General features: G+C 29.9%; 1 protein-coding gene across 1 annotated transcript in view; it reads right to left on the bottom strand.

The window, feature by feature from the left end:
• LOC100168845 (protein piccolo) overlaps positions 1 to 18,962 on the bottom strand; it is a gene marked incomplete at its 3' end in the record, with an annotated part of 136,465 nt that extends 117,503 nt beyond the window's left edge. The window contains 1 exon segment of the mRNA XM_008186542.3: positions 18,370 to 18,962.
• Positions 18,963 to 19,199: the final 237 nt, after the last annotated feature.

Genomic DNA, 19,199 nt, shown 5'->3' with positions numbered 1-19,199 from the left:
GAAAATGTAACACAAGATTCCCCATAATTTTGTCTACGTTTTTCAAAAAAAAAAATGTCTACAAGCAAGTCAAATTAAATTGTTATGAGTGTTTGAAATTCATATTTTTACAACATTTGATATTCACTCGATTTCTCATATTACGATATTCTTATTTTGTTGTAATTAAAAAACGAATGACTGTAGATACTTGAAAACTTCACTGAATGTTTATATTAGCATTTTTATACACGATACAATTTTGAATATAATTTGACTCTTTTTGAGCTGTTTACGGACATTGTCAGTTATCAATTTTTTTAGTTTTTTTTTCTATAAATATCAATAAAGTTTTATCTGTTGGGTCAAAGAGTGTAAAAATGTAATACAAGGCTCCTGGTATATTGTTAAAATAGTAGTTGAAAAATATTTAAAATACATAGGCACAATTTTTTTTTATAAACATTTAAAGATCGAATTTTGATAAAATTTATCAAATTTAAAATTGAATAATTATTTTGTAGTTAAAAATTCATAAAATGTTCAACTTTTATATCTAAGGATTGAAAATTTAAAACAAGATTCCACGTAAGTAGTTAATTCTGTTACCAAAAATCTAAAAAATACATAAGCACAGTTTATTTTTATAGTCATTTTAAGTTCAAATGTGGACGAAATTATATATTAAAAAACCTAGAATAACTATTTTTGTTATTTTTTTGTGATAGTATAATATTATTCGTAGGTACTTAGCTAGGAAACTTCTTAAGTATACTATTATATGTATCTATGATAGTATCATGTTTTGTTGTTGATGTATAACGCGTTATAAGTACCTAATGGATATTGTGATATGATTAATTTGGAATTTATTATAGATACCTATTATTGGTCAATTTTTTTTTTAATACCATAGATAAGTATATAATATATCTTATACCTGGACTGACATACCGTCTCCGTTCAGAATCGTTTTTCTTATACAGTGATATTATATCATTGAATTCAAATTTAATACTATCCATTATACAGTGACCCACTTGTAACCTACTGTACAGCAGAGCGACATCCACTTACTCACCTTTTTATTTTTATTCCCTATAAGTTGAGATAATAATACAAATGGTGGTGGCGGGAGGACACCGACATTTTGGGGGGAAAATAATAAAATTAAACGAGGTGAAAAATAACATTTCACTGTCGTAAAAACAAAACGTAACGAACGGAGTTTCGCTACAGAATATGGTATGTAATGTGTATACGTCATAATATTCATACATTTTGTCGTATGAAAACGCACACATGCGATTACAGACGACGGCAACGACGATGACGTATAGGAATTGGTACAATCGGTAGGCGGGCAGTGGCGATGCGATCGTGTGTGTGCGTCTTGTGCACTGGAAGGCGATTTTAATAATAATAACATAATGATATTATATTGTGAGTGAACAATAATTTTGATTTATACATAAACGATGGTCGTTGTTTGATGTTTTTTTTTACATTATATAATTATATTACGAATCATTATCAATAATTATTTTTCTCATAGTTTTTCTTCAAAACATACGCAAAACAATCATTGTAACAATTATTATTATTGTAACATTTAGTTCGCATTGACAATTCCCGTGGTTGGAATAGTGCGAATAAACAATAATCAGGTACGTCCGGCGAAATTGCACGGGGCCGTGGCTAGAAGCTGGTAATGCCGCGTGAAGTGTGATAAAAACACGGAAAACGTCGGCCACAATGTTTCGCAAACCTAAGTTTCAGAAAATGAAATAAAATAGGTATGTCCGTGACTAGTGAGTAGTGATGTGAGGAAGAAATTTCTGTTATGAAATTTCTACTTTAGAAATTTCCAAAATGGAAATTTCTGATCTCAAGAAATTTCCATTTTAGAAATTTCTTAACAAAATAATTAATATATACATTTTATACGTACAACTATTTTATTTTTATAAATTAGCAACACTGTTATTGTGATATCTTTAAAAAGGAACTCCTAATCGTATATTAGCGGGAAAATGTAAAATGTGAGTGATTACTGAATAGTGAATACTGATTAGTGATTAAATAATTCGTTATTTCCGATTTCGTTATAGTGTTATACAGTGTTATAACAAGACTATTGACATTTAACACAATAACACTTCGTAATGTATGACAATTTTAGTAAATTTTACTCAAAAAGTATAAAATATTATTTTATTACTAATCTTATATTCTTGTTCAACTGAATTAATTAAAAATGCCATTGGTTTCTACAAGTAAAAAACCGAAAGGTGAAATATGGGTGTATTACTCTCCTACAAATGGTAATGTCAATCAGTTTGTTTGCAACTTTTGTAAAAGTGCTACTTTTTATCGAAATGCTACTAGAATGAAACATCATTTATGTAACTGCCTAAAATGTCCTAAAGAACTTCGTCAAAAATTTAAAAAAAAAAAAATTAACACACCATGGAATGCAAGTGCTACATTATCATCATCACCAACACCAACAAATAAAAGTGATCAAAGTACTTCTGAAACTACTACTAGTACCAGTATTGATAACATTTACAATTCAGAAGAAGAAGATGACAATTTAATTTATAGAGAAACAGGATCACCTAATTTGCCAAAAACAGTTGAAGAAGAAGTAATTGTTAGTCAATCTACTCCTAAAAAAATATACCAGCCACTATTAAAAGGATTCATTGATAAAATGACCAACACTGAGCAGGTAAATTATTTATTTAGTAGTTTTTTCTTTGTTTTTCAAGTCAATAAATGTATTTTTAATTTAATTTATTGTACATACTTTTAATTTCAAATCTATAGGAGCATTTAGAAGTGTTGCTAGCAAGAGCAATCTATGCATCTGGAAGTCCTTTATCCATACTAGAAAATCCTTATTGGAAAAATTTCTTCAAAACTATCCGACCAAGTTTTATAGTTCCATCTAGGTAAGTACATATTATATTTGAGAAAAGTGATGTAATTATATTATCATAGTTTACTAAATTTGTTGCTACTTATAAGGTTTTACCTACTTTTCTGATTTGAGTTTTTGTTACCTACTGTCTACTGATTATTCAGTAATAGTAGTAATTCTGAATAAATATTTGATGTTTGATTATGAATTATGATAATTGGTTTCCAATTATTCAACAAAATATTTTCTAAATTATTCAATTTAATGTTTCCTAAGGTATTTGTTTGCTGGTAAATTATTGAATATGGAATATTCTCATCTCTTTCTTGAAGTTGAAAATAAAATTCAAAATGCTTCAAATTTAGGTATTCAGGCTGATGGTTGGACTAACCTAAGGTATACATTATGTTACTTGTTAAATTTTATGTGTAGAAATAATATTTGATTTAATTTTGAAAATATTGTAAATTAAATTACAAAAAAAAATAGTTTGACAATGAAACCTTTATGAAAACAATTTTAATAAAATAAATTGATGCTTTTGAAATAATTAGATAAAAATTAAAAATAATATAAAATATTTAACTTTTGAAAAAAAAACAAATAATATGCATTAGTTAAATCATTTTACTCAAAACATTATTAAAGTGATGTTATAGAATTCATTTCACAGAATGAAATAACCCTATACATTTATTTGTAAATATGTAATCTAACCCTATATTAAAACTTGAATGATTATCATAGATATATTACTCATTTTATTAATAATTATTTGTTTTATCAATGTTTGATGTTTTTTTTTTTAGGAATGAAGGAGTGATAAATATAATTATAACAATACCAGAACCAGTTTTTATAAAATCTATTGACACAGAAGACCACAGACATACAGGTGAACACATGTGTAAAATTATGGAAGAAATTATTGAAAAATATGGAGCACTCAAGTTTTTTACTGTCACCACAGATAATGCAAAAAATATGCGAAAGGCTTGTAAACTACTTGAACAAAAATATCCACATCTTTCTTCTTATGGATGTCTTGCTCATACGCTTAACCTAATGATTGGAGACATTCGCAAATTAGTTTCTGTCAAAAAATATATTGATGATGTTTGTGAAATTATTAAAACTATTCGTGGACATACTGTTCTACTGTCAAAGTTTACTAAAATCGGAAAAGAAAACAACATTATAACAACATTAAAACTACCTGTAATTACACGATGGGGTTCAGTTGTCTTAAGTCTTAAAAGTATGTTACAATGTAAAACCATTTTACGCATTATAGCCGTAAGTGAAGATGTTGGTCAATTACCTGAACCTATGAAAAGAAAGTTAAGAGATGATATATTTTGGGTTAAAATTTTAAAACTGACTAACCTACTTGAACCGATTCTACAGTGGATAACTCGTCTAGAGAGTGATAAACCTACTATACATTTAGTCACACAAGCATTTAGTGAAATTTCCAAATCATTTAATGATAACTTATCAGAGGCACCCATTTCAAAAATAGACCAAGAAAAAATAATTGAAGTATTTGAACATAGGAGAAAGTTTGCACTAAAACCTATACACTTAGCTGCTGATATATTAAATTGTGGTTCAATTGGATCAAATATTACTGATCAGGAACAAGTGGAAGCCATGCAATTTATTTGTAAAGTTGCAGAAGATTTAAACTACAGCCAAGGTGAGATTTCTGCTATTTTAATTGATTTAGCAAAATATCGAGCTAAAGAGGGTCTGTGGCAAAATAGCTTTATATGGATTTCTGCTAAAGATATAGAACCTGCATTATGGTGGAAAGGCATTTGTGGATCATCATGTCTGTCTAGTATAGCTCACCGTATACTTTCAAATCCAGCGACTAGTGCTGCTACTGAACGCTCATTTAGCACTCAAGGTTTTATTCATAGCAAACGTAGAAATAGATTATTAAATTCCAGGATAGATAAACTCACATTTGTTAAACAAAATTTAAAATTTTGTAGTGATGTGCATGTAAAAGTTGACTCCAAAAACGTCAATAATTTAAGTGTAAATGTAGATACACTGAACCAGACCAATTATGAAACAGAAATTATTGAAGTTGAACAAACAACAAGAGCTGAACAAATAAATGAAACTAGAAGTAATGAGGAGTCTTCACTTGAAGAGGAAGATATTATAAATCTCTTGGAAGGAAATGAAGATGTTTCAACTTCAGATTCTGATTTTTGACTCTTTTTAGCGTTCAAATTTCAGTTATAAGAATTGTTAAGTTTTTTTTAAATTTTGTTTTATTAAATTTCATATACATATGTTTTGTTGTTTCGAACTTTTGAATAATATTTATTATTTAAGTATAAAATTAAATAAATTGTTATGACTAAATGAGACTAATAATAAAGAATTGAGTCTATGTCTATTTAAAAAAGTATATATTGATTATTATTTATTTAAATGAAATTTATTGATACCATTTAAAAATTATCAAATTAGGGAATAAAATATTTGTCTAAATTTAAAGAATAATTTTAAATTGATTAAAGCTAATTAAAAAAAAATTTAAGTTTAATAAGTTGAATTAAAATTAAATTTTCAAAAAACATATTTTAGAAATTTCTGGAAATTTCTGGAAATTTCCTATAGGAAATTTCTTCAGAATTAAATTTCTGAAATTTAACATCTCTACTAGCGAGTAAGTGACACACAACCGAAATGCTATAATAATGTGTAGGTACATTCGTAATATTATGATGTATCCATATATTTATATCTGCAGGTACGTACAAGCTGACTTCTAAATATATATTCTTCACTCGCGTTCCAAACCATACCATACCATACGTTTAGAATGCACTGCTCGATTTTTGTTTGCATATTACAAATTATAATGCAATACGTTTTTTATATAAAAATATTTATAATTGACGGAATTTGTTTTTATTTTTCGTACGGTCGTTTTAATTAAATTTAATATACGCTCATAATGAAAACTTTGGTAATTATAATAAAAACTTTATGGCACCGTCGTAGTTAAACGTACCAATCTCAAAGTTAATGAAAAAAAAAAAACGTAAAGAAAAACTATGTTGTTTCCTCTATATATTGTTTAGTTTCATCCAAACTAACATTAAACGTTCGTATTGTACGGTACTTTACACTATATAGTATATAGTGTATACATCACCACGTGTAATACAGTGCAATAATTTATTATAATATGTATAGTTATATATATAATATAAACTATATTCATAATATATTATTTTCTGATAACGAATAACAAACTAGAACTTGAACTTATTAATGAAAACCGCCATTAAATATTATAATCATTCGGACTTTATGGCGAGCTTCATAATGTCGTCACTAATAAATAATAATACTCGTAGACAGGTTAATATTTTCGATTTCATTGGTATTGTCGTATGAAAAGTATTATTTATGATAAGCAGTCAATTATCATGAGATTTATTCAAGCATTTTAGTTTCTCATAAAAATATTAAAGTTTCAAAATTATTTATAAAAAAAATGGTTTTGCTTAAACATATTTTTTTTATAAATAATATTTTGTATTGCTGCTTAGCTCACAATAATACAATATATATTTGTTTCGAATAACATACAGAACAAGTGAAACGTGATGAGATTAAAGTTGCACTACACCTATATAGTTATATAACATTATTTTTATTTACACCCACTAAGTACTTAACGCTTTAAATAAGTAATAAAATAAACATTTGTTTATTATAAATAGGTGATATTATTATATTACATGTTTAAATTGTATTTATTACCTAGGAACTAAATATATTTTTAATTTAATATTATAATAAGAAATTAGTAATATTAGTAACTTTTTTCTGTCTATCATCACCTTTTTGGGACAGTAAAAATTCAAAAAATGTGAAACAGCATCTATTTTGGTAGTAAAATGAATCTAATGGGTACTTTGGGAGGTCAAAAGTAAATAACTCCCAATAGTTTTCAAAAAAATTAGGAAGAACAAACCAAAAATCAAGGATTTAAACTGAGTTTTCTACGCTAAACCAGTTTTTGAAAATATTGATTTTGTTTTTTATCGTAACTCTAAAAAAATAACAAATTATTAATTTAATTTTCACTAAATGTTTATATTAATAATTTCTATGCAACATAACATTCTTGTAGTATTGCGACTATTTGGAGATATTTATAGGCATACGACAACTTTCAGTTCTTTTAGTTTTTTTTAACTATTGCCGGTACAATATTGTCGGTTGGTAAACTTGAAAATGTAATAGAACGTTCATTATAAACGCTGATGATAATGGAAATTTCAAAAAAAGTTGGGCGTAAATCCACAATAATTTTTTATGAGCGTCTGAAGTCAACATTTTGAACAAATTCATCAAATACATGAACATTTTCAAGTTATTTCGAGTTAGAAATTCATAAACATTTTTATATTTATATTTAAGCTTTGAAAATTTAATATAAGATTCGCCTTAAGTTTTCCTAAATTTAAACAAAAAAAAATCATTTTTCTAATGCAATGATATTATATCATTGAATTCAAATTGAACACCAACCATTATAGTGACCCATTTGTAAGATGTAACCTACTGTACAGGTGAGCGACTTCCACTTACCCGCTTTTTTTTTTTTAACTAAAACAACTAATATAAAGTTAAAATAAAAAATGTGTTTATAGGTAGTATGAATATATATATATTTTATTTGTTAAAACTAACTTAACAATGTTCACAGCTTCTGAAAAAATTTTCCATTTTTATTTTAAGGGTGTTTTTTTATTATCAAGAAGGTACACATAATTCATGAGTGCAAATTAATTCTGCAGGAATTGAGTAGGTATTGTTCGAAATTGGGTTGCGAATTAAATTTGCAGTACCTACGAATCGGCTTCAAGTGTTTTTCCACCGCTGACAGACGAGGAGAAAATCGCAACGAAATAACACAGCACGTCGAGTTGATCGACAATTAAAAATGTTTCACAACATTCACTGTTATACTGACTGATGATGCGTAACGTAACGTATAGTCGAAGTCTGGCTTTCTATTATCGAAGAACGATTTGTATTTTAACTTTATTTTAAGAACGGACAAAAAATTGTACATAAAAGTATTAACAATTTAACGATTTTCAGATTTAAGTGGCGTAATTTCGCTGTATAGGTATTTTTACCAACGATACATTCTACATCGCAGAGGACCCAAAAGCGATGAAAACGGCGTTGGTCTAGACTCTAGAATAATAAATGGTGTATTCTGATGTAGTGGTGTACCCCTCATGGGGGCCCGCAGGGAGTGCTGGGGGCCTAGCTCCAAGCTATATAGTTAATATTAATTGTTTTATCACTTGTAAAAACAGAATAATATTAAGTGTAATGTTATCAGGTTATCAGAAATTTTTTACTTTGCCCTCCTCCCTTCAAGTTCATATTTCTGCGGGCAGCCTTCCACACACTGTGAGATCATTATAGAATAGCAGGAAAATATCTCGTTTGTAAAAAATTAAAAAACTCACAAAACAATAAATATTATAATAAGATATTTGAATTAACTATAGCAGCAAAATATGATTATGTCACGCATATTATTAATTATACCATGTATTCCATGTCCGAACAGCTAATCTTCTGTTTTTAAAATACAATTTTCAGTAATGATAATAAGGCTAACAAGTATAACAGCGTGGATACCAGTTTTCACGATAAGTATTGGGAAGACAGATTAACACTGGGAGCGCTGTCGACGCCTATCGTACTGATGGTTAGGCGGGTTCCCCCCTACGTGGAGTCGGGAGATTGTATGTATTTTCCCGATATTTCGCATACATTCTGCTTTAAGTGAAGTGTATTTGAATATATTTGATAATATTAGTAGAAAGTTTACTTACCTACGTATACAGTTGGCTATAAAAGTGTTTAAAGTTTCGATAACAAAATCAATTTATTATAAAAGGTAAAATAACCAACATAAAACTATATCTATACATCCCGAATCAGTAGGTACAAATTGTTTCCACCTGAGCGTGTTTTGTTAATCTGCTTCCCCAATAACTGCCAAACATTAAACACATTAGCATTATCAAATTGATTTGCGAGTTATTACTGATTACATTTTAATTTATATATAAGTATATATATATACTACGTATATATTCAATTTTACCACGGGCTAGATAATATAATGGACTGGAAACGACATGGTCGGCGGGGGTCGTGGGACGGCCACGAAAAGGTGACACTTAGCTGATAAGAATACTGTTCTTGAAGTTTTCAGCGCTACCGGTGGTTTTATTTGGCTTCACAATTTGTATTTTAGTCCGTGTTTTATACAGAGGGCGCTGTAAACTCTAGGAACACATTGCGAGCCCCCGCACTTTGCTAATTGTACATACATTCGTGGCCGTGATAAGCTGCTGGTTTCCAGTCCATTATATCTTAGTCTGTGAATTTTACCAAACATTTTAATACGATAACAATATTATAATATAGCTATTCTTGATAGCAAATGGAACGTGTTATACACTATGCGTCTCTATATTTTATTTTTGTGGACATATTACGGTTAATACTGTTGCCTAAATAATATATGAATAGTGTACATGTAGTTGAATGCCTGAATGTACCTTTACATTTAGTCCATTTGAATGATCTGAATGGGGTAGAACAACTTCATATTCTATAAAAACCATTTACCATTGTGTAGCGTACCTATATGGAACAATAAACTTATTACGCAGGTATAGCCGTATATTTACTCTAATTAGTCTAATTATATATATAATATATTTGTTATAAATAAACAGTTTAAAAACTGAGTAATTTATTACACAATAATTCAAATTTATTGATGAATTATTCAGTTATTTATTATACATAATAGTATAATATTAATCTAATAAATCAAGCTACAATTTAATTATTTTATTTTTAACTTACTATAAAATACAACTTAATTATAAAATACTTGTACATGGGCTGAATCTGCGATTAAAAGGTAAAAGACAATAGATATTAAAAAAACAACAACAATTAATTGGGTGATGCGTTTTTACAATCTTGACCTCGAAATGATTGTACTATCAAATAGTATCAACTATCAATAGTATAAACACCAGTAGTAAATACTAAATAGTACTAATATCAATTTAGTTTTAAAATTTCAAGTAGGTATACAAAAAAATAAATATCACGTTTACCGCAGCATATGTAAATAATGTTATAAGTAACGAGAACAAAAGCATATTTTCTACGTATTTTTAGGAAATTATCATTCATTGTATATGTATTATGTATACAATGAATAAATGTTTTTTTTTTTTTTTAATTGAAAGGGGTATTAATGAAATCCTAGAAAAAATATTTTGATAGTTGACAAAAAAATATTTTCATACTGAATTGCAATACATTTAGTTTTTATTTGTCAATTATCAAACTGAAGAAAATTTGATTAGTTTTCACGGCAAACGCTATACCGCGTAAACAATTATTAATTAATTTAGGATCATTATTGTTTTTAGGTACCTAAGTTTATTTTAGTTGCTTCTTACAATTGAATAATATTCATTTTAACTATATAATATATATTATTTTAAATTATTAAAAGTATATTATGACCCAGTTCTGAAGTCACTAAAAGTAGGTCGCAACCCACCGGTTGAAGAACACTGGTCATGTATAGTATAAGTAATAAGTACCTTACGTAGTGTAATGTTTGGCATTTTGGGTTGACGTTTCTATAGTTATGTTTGAACATATAATATAGGTATCTCGAGGTTTAATAGTAATCATTACAGCTGGCGTCAGAAAAGGAAACATTGATCGCGATTCAAGTATTCAGTGTATGTATAGGTTATAGGTATATTAAAACTAATTTTGTTTCTATTGACGATTTTGGCATCCGTTTAATTTTTAATTTATTTACATTATTATTGTCATAACATAAATATATTATTTAAAAAATAAATATAATTTTTAGGAGTATACGGGCATTAAAGACGGAATCACCACGAATATAATTATTTTTAGAGTCCAACTGATCGGATGAACTGTTTTGAATTAAATTATTTTAGATAATAATATTATATATTATTAATTATTTATAAATACTGATTATATATTTATGTAAATACTTAATATAGGTACAGTGACGACAAATTTATGAACTTAATAGAATTTTTCATTTATAAATATAAATTCTTCCGACAAACGCGCGTCGGTATGGCGGTGTGAGATATAAGATTTATACACTTTAATTTATTATCGATCAATCGTAGTTTTTTGCCCAACACTCCACACTGCATCGCTAATATTAATATGACGTTGCAGTCAGCGGATCGTTGCAGTTAGCGTCGCGCGCACACGCCACCGAAACGGATGTTTTACAATGCGGTCGCGGCGGAGTCTATAATATTATGTAGGCCACAGACTATGATGCCGCCCTACCGCGTCGCGCGTCCTTGAACATTAGTCGTGAGCGATAATCATCGTCTACACGTCATATTGACTGTATACACGTTACATAGGTACTACATATTATATTGATATATAAATAAGTACATACGTTACCATTTACCAATAACTCGATAACTCGTTCATAGTTTTCAACGCATCGAAATGTGTGGACTGGAGAACCTATAAGCTATAATAATATCACCGCCGAGATATCGTGACCAGAGACCAATGTTATAAATATATAAACAAATTGTCGAATACCTAAAATTATAATCGTATTAGGGACATTAATATCATTACAAATATTATCGTAGCGTAATATTCAAAAGATGCGACGAAAAATATTATAATATGTACTTATAAAAAAATTTTTGTGTCTAGACGTATTGGTCTTGTGTTAAACCTTATCAGTTATTTCATAATTGCAAATTGGAAGACTTATTATATACCTATTGAAGATTGAACATGTTACAAAACATACAACGCTAAAAACAAGGACCGTTTCACATTGTCGAGCGTATCGTAAGCGTGCGTTTTGGTCGTCGGAGTGACACGTATGAGAAACCAATATAATATCGAAACGAACGCGTACAATACGAGTCTATGTGAAACGGCTCTAATATTTAAAATATGGTTTTTTCCTCGTTCGACTTTTGTATGTGCATATGCGGTTAATACGTTTTATCAAAATATATTGAGTTCAAGCAAAATGTTTATTTTTTTACGGACTTGTGTATTAAAAATATGTTAATGATTTGTTTACCACGAAAAGTATAATGAATCATTAACGATAAAATACATTTTCCAACGTATCATTATTTATTATGTTCTCGGAGTCATTGTAGTAGGTACCCTATTCCCAGTGCCGACCTCAAAACCACGTTGAGGCACAATATTGTAATTTGTAGCATAATATTTTTATTATTACGTTTCGATGACTATTCGATTATTCGAATATTTTTTTATTTAAATCTTCTTCTATTTTTTTTTTTTTTATTGTCCTTGAAAAAAAACATCAGCGGCAAAGGCCAATTATTACAATTTGGTTTTGTGACAGTGTCAAGTAAATATTTACAACATTAAATTGAATGTGGTTAAGTACTTATAAGCGAATAATACAAAAGCATGAGAAAAAACAAAATGTATGAAATATTTTATAATATTTGATTAGTATTTTTTTTTTATACGGTACCTCAGTATAAAATGATGTTGAATATGTTGGTGAGTTTTAGGAATTGTATGATTGTTTAGATGTTCATAGGGTGCGGTCCAAGAGAGGTGCAAGGTTTTCGGATGTGTTTAGGTTTAATCTTTCAGTTTGGTATTGCCAGCACTCGGTTAATAATATTAATATGTGTTTAATCGAAAGGCCAATCGCGCAGGATTCACATTTAAAAATTCAAATATCTGTTGACCGATTTCTAAACTTCGTAAATTCGTTCCCCGTGTTATTCGAAAACATTCCCATCACTTACTTCAATGCAGTACAATATTATTATGATTAAGGGCTACGACAACGACAACAGAATTACGATTTCGGAAAAAAGTTCGGACATCGAAATATTTTTACAGTATTATATTCTTTTGTCGAAGCGAAATGTATCTGGGGTACACCCGCGGAAATCCGCATGCACCGTCCGTGTTTCGCAGCGCAGAGAAAGACAATGGACGTGTCGCACACCACATGGCAGGACGGTCGGAGAGGAAAGAGGAATGTAATAATATAATATCTCCTCCGGCACCGAACCAACGCCACCGCCGCCGCACCGCAGGCGACGTAGCTGTCACGTGTTTGGGAAGGGCGAGGAGGGGCACGAGAAAATACGACCCGACGCGACGATGGTGGACGATCAAGTTTCCACGTCGGATGCGGCGGCGTTCCCTCTTTTCCGTAACGTCCCTGAATTTAACGAACGGGAAAACTAATATATTATTATTATTATGCGCTTCCCCGTCATTATGTAAGACCGATCAATTTTTTCTTATTATCGTTATTACTATTATTTCGTAAGTATTGAAAGTCGAAAGTAATGCATTTTACATTAACAATTAAAATGTTCACGATTGAACTTGTATACAAAAGCAAAGTTTACACGAAGTTTAATGGGGTACAGTCAGATTTCTAAACACGATAAATGGTTTTACGGACAAATAACCATTGCCTGCAAGAAGACAAGAAATATAACGAAATCGCGATCCCAATAAAACTCTTCGCTTGTTCTGCACTCGAGGACGAGTGATTTTTTGAAATTTGAATATAAGATTTGAGTAAACAGATGTCAGTAGCTAGCCGTGTCGTATGCTATCTGCCAAAACAATTTTATCCACAGACATTTTATTCACAATGTCATCGATTATATAAAGTTTTGTAATGTATAGTATATTAGAATTATTAATGAATAACCAACTATAATAAACATTTCTATATTTCGGTTAGTATTAATTTATTATGAACTATGATATTTACTTTAATGTGCAAAATATGAGTACTTAATAAAATATGTTATTATTATTAGTGATGCTGTCATGACGAGAACTTATTTTGTATGAGCTTGTAATTATTTATTCTATGTATATTATGCATATAGATAATCTTAATATTTTCATTTTGTATTGCTTTATTTTCTCAATTTATAATATTTTAATAAAATATCATAATTCATATAATAATTCATATAATAATTGTATTCGAATTGGAAAGTTATGGTAGTATAAGTTCGTCTAGACTATGACCTGACTACCGAAGTTTGAGATTTTACCAGCTGTCACCAACAAATTACAATAGCTGTCCCTTCGATCTGGTTAATCATGTTTAATCTGCTTAGTGCTTTGATATAACGTTAGGTGGTATACCTTTGACTACCCATTTTTTTGCTATTCACATAAACAAAACAACAAATGATTTTATTTAGATTACAATATGATAATTTAAACTGATTAAAAATTACGAGTGCGAACTAAAGAAAAAAACAGAATTACTTGCATTGCATTATTGCCGTATGTGCTTCATAACCCTGTTTATGAAATATGGTGAGGATAATGTAATTATTGTATATGTGATGACGAGAAGAACGGTGCACACAAAGAGGGTGGCGGCCATTGACCCGTATTATACGAATGAGAGAAAATAGTTTTTTAACGATTCTCCATTCTCGCGTTGGGTTTTCTTTTACTAAATTAGACACGCATAGGTACGTATATTTTCCTAAATCATAAAAAATTGTTTTACACTCTATTTACTCTTTTTTTTCACAAATTTGACACACCCTGCACCGGGGAAGACGGAAATTCGTATATACCTATGTGTTATTTACATAATATTGAATTGCACATAATAATATGTATACTTGAATAAGAATTATTGAAACTGATAAACTATCTGTGAAAAAAAAAAATATCAGCTTAAACATATTATTATTAGGTGTACCAGATTATACCACACGCCCTTATAATAATACTTAATAATATTATGTTTTTATTAGTGAATCTATCAATAATTATGTTATTAAATAAACCTCTACAAAATTGCTGCATTTCAACAAAGGCCGTCAAATTACCCATCAACAGCGACAGCCACGCTCCTCCCAAGAAGTCCCAATGTTGATGACACTACCCCGCCGAGAAAGAAACCAAGATAAATCCACATTATGTATTAGTCGGGGTATTAGTCCTTGGGGAGTATTATGTTGTAAACGCATTTTATCAATAAACTGAACATTGGACAATGTCACAACGATCACACATTTAACCCGAAAAAGATATATATTATGATCTAAATTGAAAGTATAATTATTTCATGAATAAATACATTGGTCAGCATACTTCTTTGTTACATAATAAATATATAAAATGAAAGACTGTGAACACCATACATAATTTGTTAAAAAATAATTTGTATATATATTTAGTACATATTTTTAAATTAATTGCAAATAAATGCTTTATTTACAATATATACATTGAATATTATTTATTATAAGTAAGTGTTATAACAATTTAAATAGTGATACAAATTACTTGACAGGTGTGAGTGAGGAAATGTTTTTTTAGGTGAAAATAATTATGCCATTTAATTAGGTAGTTAAATAATTAATTTTTTTAATTAGCATAAACAATAAACATGTAATTATTGCAGACATAATAATAATACAATTATTTAAGCAAAAGAAAATAATTAAATATTATAATAGGTATATTTATCAACAATATATAATGGTTACTTTACAATAGGTGCCTAATAAGGATAAAAATATTGATTTATAGTCAAGCTAAAAAAGAGTTTGAAAATACCCTAACCTTTAATTTTAGTACCAAATCTAAACTTTAGAAATGAATTAGGTATAGGTAGCTATACCAACAATATTATTAAGAACGAGTTTTATATAATACCTATACGAATAACAATTTATCTGTGAATAGTACCAATAGTAGTGTAGTACCCTACAACCCAATCGAAGTTTAGTTCGATTATTTGCTAGCGTATAATTATTACAATTTATATCCGTAAGAATTAATGAGTTATTGTATTTTATGACGCCGGCGTGAGTCCGAGAAAAAAGTAGGGCAACAGGTGTGTATTGAATTCCCTTGTTTACAGTATAATACATGCAATTATATTTATTAAGCTTTTTGTGCACCTTAAAACTAAATTATACTAAATAATACTATAAACGCAAATTGCAATGGCAACTTCATAATAACAATAATAATAAAACAGTGTCTCTTATTCTGGGTTGCATAAACAATTTATTAAATTTAATGGTTCACTAAAGATTTAATGCACCAATCGTGGGCCACTAAATCTTGTTTAAGGAACCATTAGCTCACTATTGATTCATTAAATGTTTTGTGTAACCAGGTTTAATATGTAAATAAAATTGGAAGAATTTGAAGTAACAATACATAGGTACTTCAGTGATCTAATACGCAAGTATGATCTTACTTTTTTTTTTATATAAACTGATATTAATTCAAAACGGCATTACAATTTTTACGAATAATTAAGTTTACAATAAATGTTCTAGTATTCTACGTCTCAGCGGTATAGTTTAAACTTTAAAAATTAATATCAGGTTACAAATTTTAAGTTATTTACCAGAAATATTTTATTAGAATTTAAAAACATATTTTCTAGTTTATTTTAATTCATTACAATAAAATTCATGACTTGTAAGTGAAACACATTGCAATTACATTTAAATAATATCTTAAGAATTAGGTAGGTGCCAGGTGGGTACTACAGTATTCACACATCACTAAATAAAATACTTTTAAATTAAAAAATAACATTGATATTATTTGATTTGTTGTACCTACATCAAATGTGAGTTCAAATATTTCATGAGTGTGGCAGAAGTTCTCTCTAATTTTTTGTTGGTAAAATTATATTTGTTTGATAATAAATAAACGCAAAACATGTGAAAGAATTAAGAAACAAGGTTTTTGTTTTTTTTTTTTTTGTTAATTGAAGTAGAATATCTAATGAGAGTTGTATTCAACACAACATTATATTTACAAACATTCGAACGTAATTTGACAACGTCCATCAATACATTAGGTATTATACAAATGATTTTCACGTTTAAATATCTTCCGAGATATCTTCTCACTGCAAAACACGGTAAACAAATAGCAATCCAAACTAATAAGTCTACATTTAAATATTAATAAAAGGATATAGGTACCTATATTAGTTCAAACAATATTGTTCTATACTTCTATAGGGAAGCACCATAATTTGATACATAGTGTATTTTTGTGTAAGTATTACAGTATAACAACAATTATTATAGACAACAGACAAATGTCAAATACATAACATTTACTGATAATAGTAATATTAGGTGTAATATTTGCATTTTATAACCAAATAACTGCTATAAATCATAATATTATAATAGCGATAGACCTATAAAAATAGTAGATGGCCTTTTAACAGCAATTCGAAATTTGAAGCCGTAAATACATGATTAAAAAATAAAAAAATACATATTACAATGTGATTTTACTGATAACCAATTAACATTTAACTTAAGATAATATTATAACGGACATGTATCGGAAAACAAGCGATATCGTACAATAGTGTTGAATAACTAAATTATTAATAATATAACACGTTTCTTTTATAATTAATAATACATTTATAATACCACAGGTTCTACCACCATTCTGTCACTTGTATTAACAGCGGATGTAACAAAAGGATTTATGGTTACCTATTATCCAATTGATTAAGATAAGATATGCACAGATCGAACAGGCAAAGCAAAGCTGAACATGATCGAAATTGTTTACACAACCAGATCATATTACCATTATTACCATTCTCAAGAGAACCAGAAACAAACAATAGGTACAACAAAAATCGGTCGAAATCTGACAGTATTTTTGACTACTAACAGAAAATGTTCGTTTTGGACCAAATATATTATCGAGTATATTATTATATTTGTGATTGTAATATATTCCCTATATTGTCGTACATCAATTGATTCACGCGATAAACTTAAGTATTTTCGAATTATTATGATAGGACCTAGAGTATCCAGGGGTTGATTAAAATGATCGAATAACAACAGGTTTTGAAAAGAAAAATCCAACGAAAAATTCAGAATTGAATCTCAAACTAAACGCGACGTAAGCACAGCAGAAAATGGTAAAAGTAACACTAGTTTCTCTCCGGACGAAAACGGTGACGAATTTATAATATTATAGCCACTAAACCACCTACACGACAACGGCGGACAAGGCATAATTTTTTCGGTGGGTACGGTCTACTTATTCAGAAGGCAGCGCGAAAACAAAAACGATAAAAAAAAACGCTGTCGCGTAAAAATTAAATACATAACTCCGGCGTGGCAATAGTATTGCATTGTTTTAGGCATAACGTCGGGTATAATTCTTGCCTACCTATACATCAACAACAAACAGTGACGAAATTATAAAATTAAAAAATTATAATAACGAAGTGGATGGGTAATAATAATATGGTCGTCATTTACCGGCAAAAGTGAAGTCGAGTCGACAGGCATCTGCTGGAAGAAGGTGAATTTTATTCGAAAATGCCGAAAATGGGAACTCGACCGGATTTCACCGGTACCGACACTTTCGAAACGGACGGTAGGCGGGAAGATGAGCGATTAATATTATACCTTGGTCGCGGTTAAAAAGAAAAACCAGGAGCACGACGCGACCGAGATTATTTCGCACACAAGCACACGGAGGCGCGCGCGGACGAGATAACGGCGGCGGGCGAATTCGAGCGCGCGCGGAAATTATTATTTTCAAATTTTAAAAAAATTTTCCGACGGTAAAACGATCGACACCGAGTTGGACGACGGTCCACGACACGTTCGCGTGCGTAAAAATTTTTTAACGAAACAAACGCGACGAAAAAAAACCTAAAACACTGACCCGTGTGGCGTCTCACTGATTCACTATCGCGGCGACGGGCGTTGGATTTTCGCGGACGACAGTGAGTGGTGCGCGCGCACGCGTGTGTGTATGTGTGTGTGTGTACGTGGCACGCGAACGACGACGTCGGTCCGCACGGTGCGATTCACTCCACTCGACTGACGGCGGCGACTGATCAGTGATCAGGCGCACCGGATCGTAAGGTTGGGCGGCGTGGGAAGGGTATCAACGGTGGTGGTAAGGGGGAGGAGGGGTCGAACGAGCGGACGTGACGACGGGCGCGGCGGTCGCGGTGGTGTGGTCGACGTACGAAAAGAAAGCGAACAACAATGAAACGATTGCGGAAGCCGCCGATAGTCGGTGTGCGCGTCGCTTACGCAGTACACATGGGCGCCGCGCTAAACCGCTAGCGTTATTA

This window comes from Acyrthosiphon pisum, chromosome A2, assembly GCF_005508785.2.
Source record: "Acyrthosiphon pisum isolate AL4f chromosome A2, pea_aphid_22Mar2018_4r6ur, whole genome shotgun sequence".
In the NCBI taxonomy this organism is placed as follows: Eukaryota; Metazoa; Arthropoda; class Insecta; order Hemiptera; family Aphididae; genus Acyrthosiphon; species Acyrthosiphon pisum.
Note: the sequence above shows the minus strand (reverse complement) of the source record. Positions and strands in the feature narration are given on the sequence as shown.